At 28.8% G+C, this 5,005-nt stretch overlaps 1 long non-coding RNA gene across 1 annotated transcript; it reads right to left on the bottom strand.

The window, feature by feature from the left end:
- Window positions 1-1,363: 1,363 nt before the first annotated feature.
- On the bottom strand, window positions 1,364-4,166 carry LOC139823725 (uncharacterized). The gene is made up of 3 exons (XR_011734859.1): window positions 4,133-4,166; window positions 1,846-1,953; window positions 1,364-1,781 (listed from the first exon to the last, which is right to left on the bottom strand). It is a non-coding gene; the product is annotated as an uncharacterized lncRNA (long non-coding RNA).
- Window positions 4,167-5,005: the final 839 nt, after the last annotated feature.

Below are 5,005 nucleotides of genomic sequence, written 5' to 3'. Positions count from 1 at the left end.
TTCAATCTGTGATTGGTCAATTTCTTACAACTCACGACTACAACTTCTATGTAGAATAACCTTTATAAGTATCCTATCTGAATAATTAAATTTAGGATGCTTATAATATAACCATCTAAATTACATAAATTTTAGAAGGACCCGAATCCATGGTCGAAACGGGGTGACGATTTGTCACGACGATTATAATCGTTGCCAGTATAATAAAAAAATAGACGAACGATAAATGCATTAAAGGTTATATGATCAAATAAAAAGGATAAAGAACACATAGGAGATTTCGATTTTTACAGAGTGTTTGTACTATGCATAAATCCTGCACGCTAAAAATGCCGTATATCCTAAACAGATGGGTTATACAAGATATCAAACTAAACAAAGAATACAAGAGCTATGCACTTGTATTTTGCTGTATTCCATCCTTTATGTATCATGAAATAACCATTGAACCTTTTACACTTTTTATAGTAATTATTTCATGTAGGTCGTAATATGTATATGATCGCGCTACTTACTATGGTGAGAAATCGATTCATGACGGTTTCGTTAATATTAACAATAAAGAACTGAAATTACCGCACAATACTGATATGGCATAAAGGCACATAACAGAATAATTACGAGCAAATACTTTTATTCTCTTTCTGTTTTTTGTAACTTCTACGGCGTAAATACCGGAGTTACCCTATTATAATAATATATTTATTAATTTATATACTATACATTAAATGATCCATTTAAATGTTTAAGAAATGACAAGTTCTGCACGGTTTCTGCCGATAATCTACTGTTAGATTATATCAAACCACAAGTTTAATGCGGACATAGATGATACCGCATCTGTTGCGAATCTGAGCAAATCTACTGTTAATCTATTGTCATATTGCAGGTAGATTGTTTACTGGATAATTGACTAGAATCAGAAGCTCTCTTTATATAGTCCTATTCGCTTTAGCTGAACTTCTTGCACAGCTTGCATTATTAAAATTTTGATAACTTAAAAAATGACATTTAATAAGATTTTATAATATATATTTAGCGCTGCAGTAAGATAATTTATAACTTACATTGGGAGGATAATATGAATGATCGTTCAAAAATTTTCAAACACATTACAATTTTATTTAATTTTCATATCAAAATAGTTCGGTCAGTTTAATATCTTGTAAGTCACAAGTTGTAACTTAAAAAAAGTGTAAAAAGATTTTTAAAAATATTAAAAAAAAATCTTAATTTTGAGGTTAAATTTTCGCTCAGAGTAATGTTAATGTAAAAAAAAAAAATAGTAGCACTCTAAGATTAACATAGCTGATATCTTAAATTATACAGAATGTTTCAGAATTGCACGGCACTATTTCAGGGAAATATTTTCTAGGCTAAAATGAACAAAAATTATACATATGTCCCAAACTTATGTAAGATATTAAAGAGTAAAGATGTTTAACAGTAAAACATTTAAAATATGTTTTAAACATGTATAATAAGAACTATATATGTATACAATAAAATACTCGAAAGAACAAACGTTTATAAGAATTTTTGAGATATAACGTGATCTCACTTCTATTTTTTTTTTTCTCCTTATTCATTTGATTATTTATCCATGTTTTAATAGTTGCACAATTTCTATTGGCAAAACAGGGTGGTTTTCATCCTTCATTTTTGGATTTCTTTAAAAGAAGGTTGAATTCCAGAAGTAATATGATGTTTAAAAGTTGCACGTGTAATATTCTGTTCTTCTTCTGTCCAACGTCGACGAACACATTTTCCAAATGGAGATGCTGATAATGAAAACAAACATATAACACAAATATGACATATTTATATTTCATAAATTACACTTACTTGAACGTTTCTTTTTATCCTTATGATTCACTTGTGAAGGAGAGGATAAAGATTTATTTTTATCTGTACTGTATTCTCTTACATTAGATTCTTCACAATCTAATGAATCTGTAAAAATAATGTACACAAAGCATTAAAATAATATTTTTTTAAATATTAAATTTAAATATAATCTACTTATATCCTCACAGTGTAAATTAAATTCTGTTGATATTAATTATTTAAAACAATAGCACAGATTGATTTAAATACTAATAATTTTAAAATTAAAATTAATAACTGTTAAATGTTTGAAACATGTTGTAACATTGAAAAATATATTTAAAGAAAATAAATTTGCTTAAATATAAAGGAATTATGACAAACCCCATAAACATTTTTTTTATATGGATTTTTTCTATAAATATGACATGAAGATTTAAATTAAATATAAGCTTAATGCTATATATGGGGCATTCCATGCCAAATCGATCAGGGTTTGACTCTCGATCTCTCGGATTTGGTCGGCGATTTTTTATGTTATTGTTCCACCTAAGATGCACTCTGAATTTTTTTTAGATTTTTTTAAACAATTGATTTAGTTATAATTTTTTAAACCGACATCGATGGTCACAATTTAAAAATCTGAGGAAATTCTCAAAAATTCTGTGTTATATACAAAAATATTCAAGCAACAGCCTACAGTGGACTTACGTCTGCTTCTAATTTTTTTCAATATTTTTTTCGAAAAAAAACTCGAAAAAAACTTGAAAAAATTAGAAGCAAACGCCGGCCCATTTTGGGCCTAGGCTTAAAAATTTCGATATTTGACACAGGATTTTTGAGAATTTTTCAGATTTTTAAATTGTGGCCGTTTTTTAATCTTTTCATAATAATTAATAAAGTAGATTTATTAACGTTAAAACGGTTTAGTAACGTAAGTTTTTTTATCTTTATTTAATACTTCATGTTCAATACTTTATCCAGTTATTTAAAAAAAAACTAGATTTTCAACCAGGTGGATCTGATAACGTGTAAATGTTTAATTTGAAATTACCATAAAAATGGCCATCGATATGTCGGTTTAAAAAATTATAACTAAATCAATTGTTTAAAAAAAAAATAAAAAGAATTCAAAGTGCATCTTAGAGGTGGAACAATAACATAAAAAATCACCGATTAAATCCGAGAGGTCGAGGGTCAAACCCTGATCGATTTGGCATGGAATGCCGCATATATATTTAATTTAATGTCATATTGATAGATCTGGATTTTTGATTGGATTGATAGATCTGGACTATCTGGATTTTTTAATAGAATTGCTATTCTTTATAGAATTGTAAAAATAAATGATAAAACTTTTAGAACTTTAATAACTTGTAATTATAATTCTATATTATTTTATTTTAATAACGAAGTTATTATAACGATAATTTACTAATAATATTAGTACCGTATTATCTAATAATTGTCTAATAATTATTAAGGCATACAAAGACTTTCATCTGTATTATTTTGATTTGCGTTAGGTTCTGTAAAATCTAATGAATCTGGAAAAATAAAGTATACAAATATAAAAATAGTAATTATTTTTCATTAAATACCAACTGAAATTTGTTCATGTACAATAATGTAAACAGTTATATTGATTATAATTGCATAGGATAATAATTAGAGTAGACAGTAATAAAAATGTATTTAGTTTAAACTCCATCATTAGCAACATCTCTGAGTACATTACTCAAACAACTTTGTAAGAGATGTATTATAATGATAAAGAAACGCGATAAGACGAAAGCTTGAAGAAGAATTTTTAAGCTTACTAACAGAAGGTTATGTATCCTCTATCGCTCGAACAGCTCAAACTACTATTATATTTTAAAGCTAAAGATTACTATAGTAACTTTATATGTGTCCAAAACACACTGTAAAATTAAAACTCATTCAGGAAAACACTATTTTGCTCTATTATTTTAGCTATGGACACAATAGTTATTAGTATAAGTAATTTTAATAACGTACTACTAATCTAATTAGTGGAGGAAAGTACCCTATATGAGATACCACGTCTATTTTGCGTGATTGCTAGAAGTTTATGTGCAGAATTGAAAACTGTAGTAGGCGAGTGCACGCACGATTGAATAATGAATTTTCCACTAAATAAGTTTTACTTTAAGGGCAAGTTCATGATGGAACCAACAATAGAACCTATTAGTTTAGCAGAAACCTCGCTATCGCATATTAGGAGCCTATCTCATAATAGAGGACTTTCCTCTAAAACAAATAAAAAGAAGCATAATTAACTTACGTGATGATACATTTGGTAAATCACTTTCCTCTACATCTATTTCTTCATCGCTGTCTTTTCCATGTACAACCTCCAATAATTTAGATACGTGGAATATTCTCTACTTAAAATGGGCTGACGATAATGTTCTTTGTGAATCTTGTCAGCATGACCCATGAAATTTGCCAAATCGGAAATCTCGTGGTCTCTTAGATTTAAATTAGTACACATTGTAGCAATATGCTTTCTTAAATTAGTTCCTCGCAACCTATCTGGATTTGGTGCTCCGCATTCTTCTGAGTATCTTCTCATGAGATCGCATGCTCTCAAGTAACGATAATCTCCTTTTAATGTGCCAGGTATTCCGAAGAGATATGGATTATTTGAATGAACATTTGCGGTCTTGCGATAGCTTAGAAGTAGTTTTAAATTATCCAACATTTGCTTATGAAGTAGAACTGGTACAGTACGGCCTAATTTTCCTCTCATAGTAAATCGGACGTATTTCTCTGCTGCTTTCTTTCATCATTACTAAGGGAGACATAAGCTGCGCCTATTGTATTTTTATTCACTTCTTGATAATTTTGAAAGTCTTCGATTAAAGCACGTTCTATTTCCCCTGGTCTACGTCGGTTAAATAACTGAATAGATAGCAGACAACCTTCTGCCAATGCTTCCCAAGCGATTACAGAAAATTTTTCCTTTAACGAATCATAAGCTGTTTTCATCCTATCACTTAAATAAGTCTCTAGTTTCTTAATATCATCCTTAGTTGGTAATAGTACTGTTGAATGTCTTTTTTTCCGAAGTTGTGTTTCAACAGCTGTTCGAGCAATAGAGGATGCATAATCTTCTGTTAGTAAGCTTAAGAATTCTTCTGCAAGCTTTCGTCTT

The sequence above is a fragment of the Temnothorax longispinosus genome, unplaced genomic scaffold, assembly GCF_030848805.1.
Source record: "Temnothorax longispinosus isolate EJ_2023e unplaced genomic scaffold, Tlon_JGU_v1 HiC_scaffold_168, whole genome shotgun sequence".
NCBI lineage: Eukaryota > Metazoa > Arthropoda > Insecta > Hymenoptera > Formicidae > Temnothorax > Temnothorax longispinosus.
This window is presented reverse-complemented; position numbering and strand designations above follow the sequence as displayed.